Genomic DNA, 16611 nt, shown 5'->3' with positions numbered 1-16611 from the left:
TTTATTGAAAAAGCCTGTCTCTCTATTTCTCTGCAACTCTGTAGAAACTAAGCATGCACGATTGACTGAGTGAAATACTTATCTATTGGTTCCGCGACTCTAAGAGATATATTCTTATTCTTGGGAAACAAAGTTGCCATGATTATGCGGTGGTCAGAAACTAATCCCTTCTTGTGTATTCGAGAAAGTTTCTAGTGACCTCTGAGTTCGCTGGCACACACACAATTAAGTTTCGTATAATCGATAGAGGCCTAGTTGACCTCAGTCCTATCTCAAATCTATAGGATATATTATTCCAATGAGCAGAGCCTATTGGGAATATAGGAACTACACTACAGGACAACATGGATTTGTCTCAGTTAACCCTTTTAGTATGGAAGCTAACCGAAGAAATTCAGGAACTAAGGTAGGAAAACCAGGCCCTTAGACAAGAGCTGGATAGAATCCGAACAGAATTTACTAATTGGAGAGACTCACAACCAGGAGAAAATGAACCTATCATTGCTCCCGGTAAATTTGGTCCCTCATCTTTTGTTTCCCCTAGTACATAAGGCCCTAACAATGATCAGAACCTGCAAGTCACCGTGGTAACTCCAATCCCAGTTCCCTTGGCAAACCCGGAACGATTTACTGGTGGTAGTAGTCATTTTACTACTTTTCTGAGCCAATGCCAGTTACACTTTTTATGTAAACTGCAGGTTTTTTCCACCGACACTTCCAAGATAGCTTTCATCATCTCTTATTTAGGAGGCGTGTCGCCCACCTGGGCTATGCCTTTGGTTGACACAAATGAAACTTTATTGCACAATCTAGCTGCTTTTAAAACAGCTATGTCCAGTTTACTTGCCAAACATGTTTTTATTCAAGCATCCGATAACAAGCGTTTAAATCTACGCCAGGGGTCCAAGGATCTTTAACCTATGTAACAAATTTCAACAGATTGTTATCAGAAACACACTGGCCGGAGGAGAAAAGAATATTTTTATTCTATCGGGCCTTAGAGATGAATTAAAAGATTCTTTGGCACACATTGTTAATTTGCCTGAGGACTACGCAGAATTTTTAGATCTAGTGGTTAAGTTAGATCACTGATTGGGAGAGCGAAATAGTGAAAGACCCAGAAGTGATTTAAGAACTTGGCATTTTAGAGTTGAGAAAAAAGAAACAGAAGAAAAGAACACACACGTGGAACCAATGCAGATTGGTGGTCTGTTTCTCAGTCGATAAACACAAAACACCAGCACCACCCTATAAAGTAGGGGCTCTCATCTGGTTATCAACCAGAAATATCCAGTTTGAAGGCCCCAAGCAACTAAAACTTAGGTCAATTGGCCCCTTTCCCATAAATAACATTTTGAATCCAGTTTCAATGAGATTAACTTTGCCCTCGGAATATGCCATCCACCTAGTTTTCATGTATCTTTGCTCAAACCACATGATCCCTCCACACGAAAAGACAACCCTCCTCCACCTGTTGTAGTTGGAGACAATATTGCATATGAAGTAAATCGCATTATAGATGCAAAACGTATACATAACGTATTTAATTGACTGGAAGGGTTATAATGTGTCAGAAAGATCCTGGGAACCAGAAACACATGTACATACTCCAAGATTGGTCAGATCTTTCCATGCCTTGCATTTGAAAAAACCCTGTCACATACGAAGACCTGGGGGGGTGGGGAGGGGCAGGAGGCATTTCCTGCATGTGTAAACGGTCTTGGCATGTACACGTGATTTACTTGGGAAAGATCTAAGGCCCAAATCACCTTCACATGCACACGTGAGAAAGCCTGAGACCCAAAGCTATTTAAACTCCACCAACTTGGTTCCCGATGCTTCGCTTCGTGCCGAAACACTCACCTGACTCCGGACTTGGGTGGCAGATCATCCGAAGCTTTTCAGTGCTCCACCCTGCTTCCTTCCCTGTCTTCACTCAGAGTCTTCGGCTGTGTTCTTGCTGTTCGGAGCACATTTAAGACGTTCCTTCCTGTTTCTGAATTTCCGGCTCCAAATCCTCTCCCAGCACGGTTTCCGATTTCCTGCAAAAGAGAAAAGAAAAGAGATTCAACAAAGGGTTGCCAAGCAACACCACGCTCTGAATGGTAAAGCGTTAGCATGCTTGAACACATACCAGTAAGAATTTAAACTTTATCAGAACTGTGGCAGACCTCTTGACCTTCTATAAATCAAGAGAACGTTTTGAAACTCTTCCTGAAACAATCCAAGGACTTTAAGGACATTGAGTAAGTGAAGACTGTTAAAGTAAAACGGACATTTGTGTAAATACCTTGAGTCTGATTAGAAGACTGAAAGGGAACAGAGAGCTTGATTGTTATTATCATTTATATATATTTAATGTGAAATTACGGAGCAAATATTGTAAAGGAAATCAGTAACTCTTGTGATAATTTGAGCACACAGATTATTAGTGCACCTGTAGTGTTTTTTTTGTTTATTCTTTCTTTTAGTTTCAAGATTCCTTTTGAGAAATGGTCAAGGGTAATAAAGAGTTCCAAAGGAGATGTTTGACCTAAAGTAGTGATTTAGGGTGTTCAGATTAATCGGGTACATTTATCAGATTATACACGAGCTGAAAACTGAAGCCCAGTAACACTTTGCCTTTCTCGAGAGACATTCTACACAACTGAATTGTCAAGTCGGTCTACAAGAATCCAGTGTGTCTTCTCTTTTCTCTCGTCCCTATTTCCCCCCCCCCCCCTCCCCTGGGGTTCGATCAGGGCGGCAAGTGAATACTATCCTTGCCTCTCTGATGGAGTTCAGAGGGAGTTTGGTAATAGCAGCATCAAGGAAGGAACAAACCGGAGTACAGGTGGGTGAATTCGTGACACCCTGGGCCCCGGGGACCGCCACCTCCAAGGGGCTTTGGGGGGCCGCGCAGCCCCCATTCTAGAGCCCTTGATGGCCTGGGGACCATCAACCCCTAGAGCCAGCTGCAATGTCTCCCGCTATGCCATAGCAAACTCTGCTTTGCTCCTTGGAAGCGAGAGCAGGAAACCTGCTCTCGCTTCCAAGAAGCAAAGCAGAATTGCTTTTCGGCAAGGGGAGCTGCATGTTAGCAGCTCCCCTTGCCCAAAAGCAATTATGGCTCCCGCAGGAGGCGAGGAGCCGGCAGGGACCGTGGGGGCATTGGGGCTCCCTCCAAATTAAGGGTCAGCCCCTGGGGATGGGGTCCCTGGGGCCAGAAATGGCATTGAAGGGGGGGCCACAAAGCCCCCTCTCCTTTAGTTTAGATTTTTTTTTAATGGAAGGGCAGCCCTGGGGGATGTGGTCCCCGGGGCTAGAGGTGGCCCAGGGGAGTGAGGCCACGCTGCCCCCCTCCCGGCAATTTTTTTTTTTACACAAGGCCAGGTCCTGGGGGATTGGGTCCCCGGGGTCACAAGTGACCCAGGGGACCCTCTCCCTGCAAAAAAATAAATAAAACAAGGCCAGGCCCCGGGGGATGTGGTCCCCGGGGCCAATAGTGGCCCAGGGAAGCGAGCCCACACGGCCCCCTTCCTGTTTTTTTAAATGCTCAGACCCTGGGAGATGAGATCCCCAGGGCCCAAAAAATGTTAATAGAAGGCGGGCCACACAGCCCCCTCCTAAAAAACGAAAAAGAAAACCGAAGCTGGATCTCGCCGAAGGCCCCGCCCCCTCCCTGCACCACTTGAAAACACACCTTCTGGCGTGTTTTGGGTTGGGGGATGAAGTCCCCTCGCATCTTATGGGTCCTTAGGGGCCAAATAGCCCACCAGGTACCTCCAGCAAGCACCACACAGTGGGATTGCTGAGAGGTGGTCCGAGGCCACGTCTTTTTTTACACCACTTTGCAAACGCGCCTTGTGGCGCATTGGTGATGGGGCAATGAGGTTCTGTTGTGTCCTGGGGCCCTCAGGACTAAAGTGAACTTCATCCCCTGAGCAGCAGTGCGCCAGGAGTCGCGTTTGCAGAATGGTGTAAAAAGGCGGCATGGCTTTGAACACTCTCAGCAATCCAGCTGTATGGGGCTTACTGGAGGTAACAGGAGGGCTAGTTGACCCTGAGGGACAGGGCACTGTCGCAATTAAAGCTCACATGTGATTAATGGCAGTGGTCTGCATTTTCTGAGACTCTGGCTTTACTGCCTCACTGATGAGTGATCCTATCCACTTACGGGTACTCACTGACACCCAATGTGCTCCTCGGCCCTTCCCTCTACACTCAAAGATATCAATTTATAATAGGATCTTCCAGTTAAGCCATAGGCTAGTTAGTAAATTCTCTCTCTCTCTCAATCTATGCAGCCTCCATTTGTAACTGCTTCAACTGCCTACTCTTTGGAGTGCAGCACGTTGGCAATCAAAGTCTTGTATCGATCATGATTACTGGACTATTTATACTTCACAGATGTGCCTGCGATTACTCTGTGGCATACTTTTTCCCCAAAACAGCAGTCTACAGACAGCATTTCCTTGTGAGAACTAGTTGGCACTGAAAGTCGATGTATCATTCTATTGTGAGGTAACTTCAAACTGTTTATCCTGAGTTTTTTTAATGGATCAATATTGCTGCTTTTTCTTTATTCCCACCACCTACAAGTGGTGTAATTGTTTTGATTTTCATTAGTAAATCCCGTACAAAAGACATTGCTACCTGCGCCTGGTTATAGTATTCATGAAAAGTACGTCAATTTATGAGAAAAAAACCTTTAACATCACAAATTCCTTCAATGCAGCCTTTCTTCTCATTCCACTTTACTTTCTCTCCTTACATGTCTCTCACGAATGTGGGCCCTCTTCTATCCTTTTCAGCCTCTCATTCCCTCACTCTAGTGGTCCTTCATGCTCTTACTTTATCTCTTACTTTCTCTTTCTAGCTTCTCACTTTCTTTTTCCCGTATTATCTCACTGTTTTCTTTTAACTCTCTTCCTCTTTTTCAACAGCCTTTTTTTCTTTCAATCTTGTTTTTTTCTCACTCTTTTTCTTCTTGCTTTTACTTTTTGTCTCACTGTCTGTTGTATTTTCGCTCTCTTGATCTTGTTCTCTTCTAGCCCTGCTGCTCTTTTTATCCCTCTGTTCTTCTCTCATCCTCATCTTTGTCTCCTTTTATCTCTCTCTTTATTTTTGCCTTATTTGCTCTTCTTCTCAACCATTGTCTGCATCACCCTCTTTCTGTCCTCTTTTTCACTCTGTTCTCTGATACTTTTGGGTTTCCTCTTGCTCTCCCTTCTCATCTTTCTCACCATCCACCCTACTTGCAGAGTGTGCACCTTTAAGCACTCTGAATAAGGGGGACATCATATCTGACAATCTCTGGCTGATATCCATCATCTCAACATCTAAATGCAAACCTTTGACTTTTTCACTCTATTCTATAATTCCCTTGATTTTGCGGTCACTTTCATGTTAATGTGTTTCTCTTTTGCTCTGGTTCTTACCCTATTTCATTCTCTCGTGCTATTTCTCACTTAGTTTTCACATTCTCTTAGTCTATCTTTCTATCTCTTTTGCTATTTTGGTCACCCATAAGACTACCAGATTTTGAAAACAACAAAAAAACTGTATATTTTAAAAAATCTAAAAGAAGGACGACTATTTTACATCAACTGAGGGGTACGGGATGACAGTGCTTATCAACATCGAAATGCCAAGGAAATAAATAAAATGTCATTTTAAACACCGTTTCATACCTGCTAATTAAATTGCTTTCTGATCACAGAAACTAGCCAGTCCTCCAATGGAATACATAAAAATGTGCCTCTTTCAGCAAGCCCTCTATGAAAACAGGGACACAAGACAAATTTCTTGAAATTTGAAAAACTGGGGTTGTCCTGGGAAATCCGGGGCACCTGGTCACCCTAATCACACATGCACTTCATAACCTTTGTTTCTCGTTCTGTTTTTCTACAACATCCACTCTTTTTTATATCCCCATTTTCTCTCTTGCTTTGTTTTCTTATCTATATTCTCTGCATAGCAGGTTTCAAAGAGGCCCTTACGGATTGCAGAGTTGAAAGGGTCTTATCTAATGTATGGTTCATATGAGGGCAGATGGAGTCACATGAGGGCACATAAATGTAAACAGCACAGTGCAACCAACTCTCAGGGCACTGAAGGTTAGGGGTCAAAGTGCAAAATGCTCCTAGGACAGAAAACATAGGCACATCTATTATTAGTGCAGCAGGCACAGTGGCACCAGGGCTGAAGAAGAGGTAAGAGCCAGGGGCGTGGCCAAGCCAGAGACCAAGATGGTCGCTCGGCTTTGAAGCTCCGCCAGCAGTCGTTGCAACAACGTGATGTCCCGCTATCCAGCGAGGCTACCGGGCAGGGAAAAGACGCCATAATGCAGTGGAAGGGATCCTGATTAAAAGTCTCCCTGCGGTGCTGCGAGAAAACCACCGGAACGGCAGAAATCGGCGACTCCAGGCGGACGGACGACTTTCAAGATGGCGGCATCGACGATATGAGGAGACTCCGGGTGCGGCAGCGGAGGGACTGAGCCAGCAGCTGGGGTGCTGCGAGTCACCGGGCCACGGGCCGGATCGTTGAGCGGCCACAATCTGGGCAAAGCGGCGCTCGGTACTGGCGGGAGGTCCGTTTGACCTTCGGCGGTCTGAGCGCGGCACTCTTACGTCTGCGCTGATCGTAGGGGCACACAGGGACGGTGCCTGTGATTGCTCCCCCGTCGACACCTGGTACAGCATTTCCAAAGCACCCTTGGGGATCTCCTCCCCGCATATGCACTCGCTCGGCCGCGGCCTGCGCTGTTCTCCCTCTCTTCTCCCGCAGGGCTCCGTTTTTGTAAGGCTTCCTGGCATGTCTGCGCTGCTCCCGGAGCGAAAAACTGAATCCAAACCTCAGCAGTGTCTCCGCCCCAGCCACCAATTTATGCTGCAGCAAACTTGAAACATTAACTGCCCACTGCACATTGCCTTGTCTTCAAACAACCTGCTTCGTGGAAGTACTGTGCCTCGACCACTACTGCGCCACAAGCTCCATTATGGGAGACAATAGTGAAATACCCAAAACCTCCCCTGTTGCCAGGAAAATACAAACACGGGTTAGATGCCCATTCCTTGCTGATCAGTTCTGCTTGCCTAATCTCTCTTCGCCAGCTACTTGCACCTGCTCGGCGGCCATAACCAGAAGACTCTGTCATTGGGCTTAATTAATACTTGGCAGGTGGAACTACGGTATGGGCCGCAAAGACCCCAAACAGTGCCTTCTCCCGTTCGAAAAGGTACCGAAGTGGCACAAGAAGCCCCTGACAAGATGGCAGAAAGTGGCCAGAAAGAAACAACACCAGAGGTTGATACCAACCAATTAGGTTCCCTGCTACAAGAGATGAGAGCCGGGTTCAGAGCCCTAGATGAGCGCTTTGATGCCCTGGATAAGCACATGGCGGATCTGGGATCGAAGATCCAAGTTCACGACAGAAAAATCGACGTGGTGGAATCGCATACATCAGATCTAGGAGATGGAACGGCGCAATCCTTGAAAAGGCTCGGCCGAATGGAACGTTACCTCAAAGTCGTCGCGATCAAGAAAGAGGACTTAGAGGTGCGCAGTCGCCAAAATAACGTGCACATTTTGGGTGTTCCGGAATCGACAGCCACTGGTCGCATGGACACCTTGGTAGAAACAATCCTGATAGACTTGTTGGGTTTCGCCTGCCGAAGGCTGCGCTCTGCGCAACTTTTCGGCGCAGGTGAAATCCTATGTCGACAATAAGCACTTCGGGAACGTCCCCCGGCTCTCATTGGCTAGCTCCATAAATGGAGGCTAGCCATTGGGTGCCGGATCTGTCCGTCAAGGCCGGACCAGATTCGGGGGCGTTCCCGAGATTTTTTCCCTGGGCGGAGTTTCGTTTTTTCCCGTTCCCTCCCCTTTCACTGAAAGTGATTTCAGATGCGCTGTCCATTCCCGCCCCCCTCCGTGTGCCTCCCCGCCCCCGCCCCCCCTCGCTGTCCTGTGCACGTTTCCCGCCCCCTCCCGCCGTCCGTGTCCTCTCCCGCCCCCCTGTCCTCTCCCGCCCCCCTCCCGCCGTTCGTGTCCTCTCCCGCCCCCCTCCACGCCCACAAATCCTCAAAATCCGGAAGCTTGTGTCCGCCATTTTCTCTGCAGTGAAGGTAAGCCCGTGTTTGTTTCCCTCCGTGCCTTCTTCCCCCTGTCCGTTTCCCGCCCCCCTCCCGCTCTCCGTGTATTTTCGCTGTCTGTGCCTTCTTCCCCCTGTCCGTTTCCCGCCCCCCTCCCGCTCTCCGTGTATTTTCGCTGTCTGTGCCTTCTTCCCCCTGTCCGTTTCCCGCCCCCCTCCCGCTCTCCGTGTATTTTCGCTGTCTGTGCCTTCTTCCCCCTGTCTGTTTCCCGCCCCCCTCCCGCTCTCCGTGTATTTTCGCTGTCCGTGTCTCCCCCTGTCTGTTTCCCGCCCCCCTCCCGCTCTCCGTGTATTTTCGCTGTCTGTGTCTCCCCCTGTCTGTTTCCCGCCCCCCTCCCGCTCTCCGTGTATTTTCGCTGTCCGTGTCTGTGCCTTCTTCCCCCTGTCTGTTTCCCGCCCCCCTCCCGCTCTCTGTGTATTTGAGCGCCGCACCATCAGTACTTATTGCTAGAAAACAGCTGCCTTTTGTGCTTTCACTACGTGTGGGTTCATGTTGGTGATTGTTCTGTTTATTAAAGTGTCTTGGGCCCCCGTATACTGCAGTCAGCGCCAAGAAGCCCCACAGAGCTACTGAGAACCGCTCTACTGTTATTGGAGCTGGAGACGCCATCGCCGCCTCACGCCGCACCATCAGTACTTATTGCTAGAAAACAGCTGCCTTTTGTGCTTTCACTACGTGTGGGTTCATGTTGGTGATTGTTCTGTTTATTAAAGTGTCTTGGGCCCCCGTATACTGCAGTCAGCGCCAAGAAGCCCCACAGAGCTACTGAGAACCGCTCTACTGTTATTGGAGCTGGAGACGCCATCGCCGCCCGTTTCACAGTGAAGGTTCAAGGCACTCCGTTGCAGCGCGCTACCCTCTAGACCCCAGCTGCGCCCTCCTCATACTTGTGACATATAACAGTCTGCGCCTCCCCTTCGGTCTCCACAATACCTGTCCAGACTATATGAAGGGGGTTTGTGTCCTAAAGACTGCAGTGTGCACGAAATGTTGTTTTAATCCGACTTTTACAGTCTTAAAAGTGACCCTCTGTTTCCATAAATACCACCTTCAATTTTCTGCGTTTTGACTCCAACTGCATGAAACTACAAGTCCCAAAATGCAAATGGAGATGGATTGTAAGAAAGACCATAACGGCTGAAACTGCTACACGTGACTTGGGGGGCATTAGGCAGCCTGTGTAATAAGCATTGGCATAGCAAGCAGCGATCGTTCTCTGTAGCACAGAAAAAGAACCTTGTATATCTCCTGTACTCTTGGCACACTGACTGTTGTAAAAACCCTCTGCATATGCGAGGACGCTGTTCTCTGGTGTGTGAGGTGGGACGGCCTTGGCCATCTGTTACAATCTGCACAATGTGAGCTTCAGTTAAAAACCCGCAGCCACCCGCCGAGAGTGATTGCTAACGGGCAAGTGCCTCAAAATTCCAAGCCACGGTCTGACAGCCATGTTTCAGTTCTACTTTGACACCTTTTCCATGATGTCAGATCACATTTCAGCACACCCTTTGTCTTTTTCTGTTTACAGATATTAAAACAGTTTTTGCGTTCTTCTCACATCTGAAGCCCCAAAAGTACTTATTTCTAGAAAACAGCTGTCTTTTGTGCTTTCACTACGTGGGGGTTCATGTTGGTGATTGTTCTGTTTATGAAAGTGTCTTGGGCCCCAATATATTGCAGCCAGCGCCAAGAAGCCCCACAGAGCTACTGAGAACCGCTCTGCTGTTGTTGGAGCTGGTGACGCCATTGCCGCTCGTTTCACAGTGAAGGTTCAAGGCACTGAGGCGCAGCGCTCTCCCCTCCCGACCCCAGCTGCACCCTCCTCAGTTGTGACCTATATCAGTCTGCGCCTCCCCCTCGGCCTCCACAGTCCCTGTCCAGACTATATGAAGGGGTTTGTGTCCTAAAGACTGCAGTTTGCCCGAAACGTTATTTTAATCAGACTTTTACAGTCTTAAAAGTGACCCTCTGTTTCCATAAATACCACCTTCAATTTTCCGCGTTTTGGCTCCAACAGCATGAAACTACAAGTCCCAAAATGCAAATGGAGATGGATTTTAAGAAAGACCATAACGGCTGAAACTGCTACACGTGACTTGGGGGCATTAGGCACCCTATGTAACAAGCATTGGCATAGCCAATAGGTCTCGCTTTTGGGACCTTATAAATGTTTAGTTATGCAGCACAATATCCTTTGTGCAACCACATTAACTGTTACATGGCTAAACACTTATAAGGTCCCAAAGGTGAGACCTATTGGCCATGTCAAAGCGGAGCGCGCAGCAGACGGGTTTAGGTAGTGGTGCTGCTGCTCATTTGACATACTACCAAAACGCTAGTTGCATGTGTCTGTGTTCCTGTTATATCTGAGGTAGTGGTGGATGTTACAGCTAGAATAAGGCATCTCCATGGCAATAAAGCCCTCGAAGGGAGGAGGAGAGAGGGTGTTCTAAAGCGGCCTAATTTGGGGAAAGGGCTCTCTTGTTTCCATCCCCGCCTTTTGTGTGGGTTTCGTGCAGTGTAGCAGAAATATCCTCTCCACCCTTCTCCTCCAAGCCCCGATCAGATCTTCTCTGCCAGCCCTAATGAGTACAAGCCTGTACTCATTAGGAAGCTTGCAACAGGTTCAAATTTTACATCCGGTGCAACCACATTCACCAAAACACGTGAACGTGTATTTGCTCGATATCCCTTCTATTATGTATGCGGTGTTGAAATGCTGTCAGATTTTTTTTCTTTGAGGGTCGTTATTGGTTAATATTTGAAAGTATTTGTCTGTTCCCGTCCTCTATGTAGTGACGTGAAATGCTGTCTGACTTTTTTCTTTAGCCGATGGTTATTAGTTATGACTGAAATGGATTTGTCCGGCCCATTAATCTGTATGGTATGCAAAGTCGGCATATGGAGGGTACCAAAATTGTCCCGAGCCAAGTCCCGGCGTAACCTAGACTTACAGGATGTGCTGGACAAGCTTGCAGACATGGGGATTGCTATCCGTGTGGCTTCTCCGAAGCTGGTGATGGAGGAGGTAAGTGGGGGGCTACTCTCAGATGTTTGTTCTCTCTTTTCTAGGTTCAACATGGCCCGTGGCGATTCCCTTCAGCGATGTGCACCGCTGTGCACGGAGTTGTTCAGGCAGGTATGTATGTTGATTTTAGTTTGTTAGAGGTAAGGCATATTTTTATTTTTACACTGCACTGTCCTTTTACTGCTGCACTCTCTCCTCAGCCTCTCCCTGCGCCATCGCTTCACTGCTGCACTCTCTGCTCAGCCCCCCCCCTCCCATCCAGGCTGCAGCCCTCACTCCTCCACTGCACCATCACTCACTGCTGCACTCTCTCCTCAGCCTCTTACGGTACCGTCCCTTCACTGCTGCACTCTCTCCTCAGCCTCTTACGGTACCGTCCCTTCACTGATGCACTCTCCTTAGCCACTCACTGCTGCACTCTCCTCAGCCTCTCACTGCATTATCCCTTCACTGCTACACTCTCTCCTCAGTCCCACTGCACTGTCCCTTCACTGCTGCACTCTCCTCAGCCTCTTACTGCACCATCCCTTCACTCTCTCCTCAGCTCCACTATACCGTCTCTTCACTGTTGCACTCTCCTCTGTCTCTCACTGTATCATCCTTTTACTGCTGCACTCTCTCCTCAGCCTCTCCCTGCACCATCCCTTCACTGATGCACTCTCTGCTCAGCCTCTCCCTGCACCGTCCCTTCACTGCTGCACTCTGCTCAGCCTCTCCCTGCACCGTCCCTTCACTGATGCACTCTCTGCTCAGCCTCTCCCTGCACCGTCCCTTCACTGATGCACTCTCTGCTCAGCCTCTCCCTGCACCGTCCCTTCACTGATGCACTCTCTGCTCAGCCTCTCCCTGCACCGTCCCTTCACTGATGCACTCTCTCCTCAGCCTCTCCCTGCACTGTCCCTTCACTGATGCACTCTCTGCTCAGCCTCTCCCTGCACCGTCCCTTCACTGATGCACTCTCTGCTCAGCCTCTCCCTGCACCGTCCCTTCACTGATGCACTCTCTCCTCAGCCTCTCCCTGCATTGTCCCTTCACTGATGCACTCTCTGCTCAGCCTCTCCCTGCACCGTCCCTTCACTGATGCACTCTCTGCTCAGCCTCTTCCTGTGCCATCGCTTCACTGCTGCACTCTCTCCTCAGCCTCTCCCTGCACCGTCCCTTTATTGCTGCACTCTGCTCAGCCTCTCCCTGCACCGTCCCTTCACTGATGCACTCTCCTCAGCCTCTCCCTGCACTGTCCCTTCACTGATGCACTCTCTCCTCAGCCTCTCCCTGCACCGTCCCTTTATTGCTGCACTCTCCTCAGCCTCTCACTGCACCGTCCCTTCACTGCTGCACTCTGCTCAGCCTCTCCCTGCACCGTCCCTTCACTGATGCACTCTCCTCAGCCTCTCACTGCACCGTCCCTTCACTGCTGCACTCTGCTCAGCCTCTCCCTGCACTGTCCCTTCACTGATGCACTCTCTGCTCAGCCTCTCCCTGCACCGTCCCTTCACTGCTGCACTCTGCTCAGCCTCTCCCTGCACTGTCCCTTCACTGATGCACTCTCTGCTCAGCCTCTCCCTGCACCGTCCCTTCACTGCTGCACTCTGCTCAGCCTCTCCCTGCACCGTCCCTTCACTGATGCACTCTCTGCTCAGCCTCTCCCTGCACCGTCCCTTCACTGATGCACTCTCTGCTCAGCCTCTCCCTGCACCGTCCCTTCACTGATGCACTCTGCTCAGCCTCTCCCTGCACCGTCCCTTCACTGATGCACTCTCTGCTCAGCCTCTCCCTGCACCGTCCCTTCACTGATGCACTCTCTGCTCAGCCTCTCCCTGCACCGTCCCTTCACTGCTGCACTCTGCTCAGCCTCTCCCTGCACTGTCCCTTCACTGATGCACTCTCTGCTCAGCCTCTCCATGCACTGTCCCTTCACTGCTGCACTCTGCTCAGCCCCCCATTGCATCGTCCCCTCACTGCTGCACTCTCCTCAGCCTCTCCCTGCACCGTCCCTTCACTCATGCACTCTCTGCTCAGCCTCTCCCTGCACCGTCCCTTCACTGCTGCACTCTGCTCAGCCTCTCCCTGCACTGTCCCTTCACTGATGCACTCTCTGCTCAGCCTCTCCATGCACTGTCCCTTCACTGCTGCACTCTCTGCTCAGCCCCCCATTGCATTGTCCCTTCACTGCTGCACTCTCCTCAGCCTCTCCCTGCACCATCCCTTCACTGACGCACTCTCTGCTCAGCCTCTCCCTGCACCGTCCTTTCACTGATGCACTCTCTACTCAGCCTCTCCCTGCACCGTCCCTTCACTGCTGCACTCTGCTCAGCCTCTCCCTGCACCGTCCCTTCACTGATGCACTCTCTGCTCAGCCTCTCCCTGCACTGTCCCTTCACTGATGCACTCTCTGCTCAGCCTCTCCATGCACTGTCCCTTCACTGCTGCACTCTCTGCTCAGCCCCCCATTGCATCGTCCCTTCACTGCTGCACTCTCCTCAGCCTCTCCCTGCACCATCCCTTCACTGACGCACTCTCTGCTCAGCCTCTCCCTGCACCGTCCCTTCACTGATGCACTCTCTGCTCAGCCTCTCCCTGCACCGTCCCTTCACTGCTGCACTCTGCTCAGCCTCTCCCTGCACCGTCCCTTCACTGATGCACTCTCTCCTCAGCCTCTCCCTGCACCATCCCTTCACTGACGCACTCTCTGCTCAGCCTCTCCCTGCACCGTCCCTTCACTGATGCACTCTCTGCTCAGCCTCTCCCTGCACCGTCCCTTCACTGCTGCACTCTGCTCAGCCTCTCCCTGCACCGTCCCTTCACTGATGCACTCTGCTCAGCCTCTCCCTGCACTGTCCCTTCACTGATGCACTCTCTGCTCAGCCTCTCCATGCACTGTCCCTTCACTGCTGCACTCTCTGCTCAGCCCCCCATTGCATCGTCCCTTCACTGCTGCACTCTCCTCAGCCTCTCCCTGCACCATCCCTTCACTGACGCACTCTCTGCTCAGCCTCTCCCTGCACCGGCCCTTCACTGATGCACTCTCCTCAGCCTCTCCCTGCACCATCGCTTCACTGCAGCACTCTCTCCTCAGCCTCTCCCTACGCCGTCGCTTCACTCTCTGCTCAGCCCCCCATTGCATCGTCCCTTCATTGCTGCACTCTCTGCTCAGCCCCCCCCATCCAGGCTGCAGCCCTCACTCCTCCACTGCACCATCAATCACTGCTGCACTCTCTCCTCAGCCTCTTACGGTACCGTCCCTTCACTGATGCACTCTCCTTAGCCACTCACTGCTGCACTCTCCTCAGCCTCTCACTGCATTATCCCTTCACTGCTACACTCTCTCCTCAGTCCCACTGCACTGTCCCTTCACTGCTGCACTCTCTGCTCAGCCCCCATTGCATCGTCCCTTCACTGCTGCACTCTCCTCAGCCTCTCTCTGCACCATCCCTTCACTGATGCACTCTCTGCTCAGCCCCCCATTGCATCGTCCCTTCATTGCTGCACTCTCTGCTCAGCCCCGCCCCCCATCCAGGTTGCAGCCCTCACTCCTCCTCTGCACCATCACTCACTGCTGCACTCTCTCCTCAGCCTCTTACGGTACCGTCCCTTCACTGATGCACTCTCCTCAGCCTCTCACTGCACCACCCCTTCACTCTCTCCTCAGCTCCACTATACCGTCCCTTCGAACTCTCTCTCTCACTACCTCTCTCTCTCTCACGACCTCACTCTCTTTCACTAACTCACTATCTCTCTCACTACCTCACACACTACTACACTATCTCTCATTCACTCTCTCTCTACCTCAATCTCTACCTCACTACTCAACTCTCTTTCTCACAGCATCACAATATCACTACCACAGTAACTATCTCTCTAACACACTACTTCACAACTTCACTCTCTCTATCTCACTACCTCACTCTCTACATCACTACCTCACTCTATCTATTACTATCTCACTATCTCACTGCCTCACTATATCATGACACGCTCTCTCAAATTCACTACAACACTCTCTCACTACCTCACAACTTCACTCTCTCTCTAACTCACTGCTTCACTCTCTATCTCACTACCTCACACTCTCTCTATATACTACCTCACTCTATTTCTATCTCACTATCTCTCTCACTATATCACGACACTCTCTCTAAAGTTCACTACATCACTCTCTCACTACCCCACAACTTCACTCTCTAACTCACTACTTCACTCTCTCTATCTCACTACCGCACTCTCTCTCTCTCTCAAATACACTAACTCACTTTCACTCTCTCATACACTACCTCACTCTCTCTCTAGCCCACTACTTCACAACATCGCTCTGTTTCTATCTCAATACAGCACAACAACTCTCACCCTCACTACCTCATTCTTTCACTACCTTACTCTCTCTATCTCTCACTACCTCACTCTATATCTACTTCACTCTCCCACAAAACAAAAATAACTACATCACTACTCAAATTATATCTATAAAACTATCTCACTCTCACTCACTAACTCTCTCCATAACATCACTCTATTTCGATATCACTCTCACTACCTAACTATAACACAAGTCACTCACTCAAAAAATAACTACAACACTCTCTCGCTGACTCACTCTCTATCTCACTAGCTCACTCTCTCTCTCCAACTCACTACATCATTCTCTATCTCACTAACTCTCTCTCTTTCTATCTCACTAAGTCACTTTCACTCTCTCTTACCCTACCTCAATCCTGCTCTATCTCACTACGTCACATCACTCATTGTTTCTATCTCCCTACCACCAAAAATCACTCTCCATCACTAACTCACTCTTTCACTACCACACTCTCTCTGTCTCACTACCCCACTCTATCTACCTCACTCTCTCTCGCTACCTCACTCTCTCTCTTTCTATCTCACTAAGTCACTTTCACTCTCTTTCACTACCTCACTCTCTCTCTATCTCACTACCTCACAAACTCACTCACTGTTTCTATCTCACTACCTCAGAACATCCCTCTACCTCACTTTCTCTGTCTCACTACCTCACTCTCTATCTACCTATCTCTCACTACATAACTCTCTACCTCACTATTCCACTCTATCTCACTATCTCACAACTTCACTCTCAAAACATCACTACCTCACTCTCTCACTACCTCACTCTCTAGCTCACAACCTCACAACGTCACTCTCTTTCTCTAACTCACTACCTCAATCACTCTCTATCTCACTACCTCACTCTTTCTATCTCACTAACTTACTTTCACTCTCTTTCACTACCTCTTTCTCTATCTCACTACATCAAAACATCACTCTATGCTTATATCTCACTACCTCACAACATCCCTCTCCCTCACTACCTCACTCTCTCTCACTACCTCACTCTCTCTCTATTTCAATACCTCACTCGCTCTCTCTATCTCACTACCTCACTCTCTCTCTGCTAATGCAATAGGTATCACATATGCAAAATACAAAGCTAAT

General features: G+C 49.6%; 1 protein-coding gene across 3 annotated transcripts in view; it reads right to left on the bottom strand.

Moving 5' to 3' along the window:
* LOC144753669 (uncharacterized) overlaps positions 1-16611 on the bottom strand; it is a 248402-nt gene that overhangs the window by 203195 nt on the left and 28596 nt on the right. For all 3 annotated transcript variants that reach the window (XR_013594538.1, XR_013594522.1, XM_078641297.1), the window contains exon 3: positions 1864-2042. The gene's annotated coding sequence lies outside the window, so the exon portion shown is untranslated. The remainder of the gene's footprint in view (positions 1-1863; positions 2043-16611) is intronic.

Source organism: Lissotriton helveticus, chromosome 1_1, assembly GCF_964261635.1.
Source record: "Lissotriton helveticus chromosome 1_1, aLisHel1.1, whole genome shotgun sequence".
NCBI classification, from domain to species: domain Eukaryota; kingdom Metazoa; phylum Chordata; class Amphibia; order Caudata; family Salamandridae; genus Lissotriton; species Lissotriton helveticus.
This window is presented reverse-complemented; position numbering and strand designations above follow the sequence as displayed.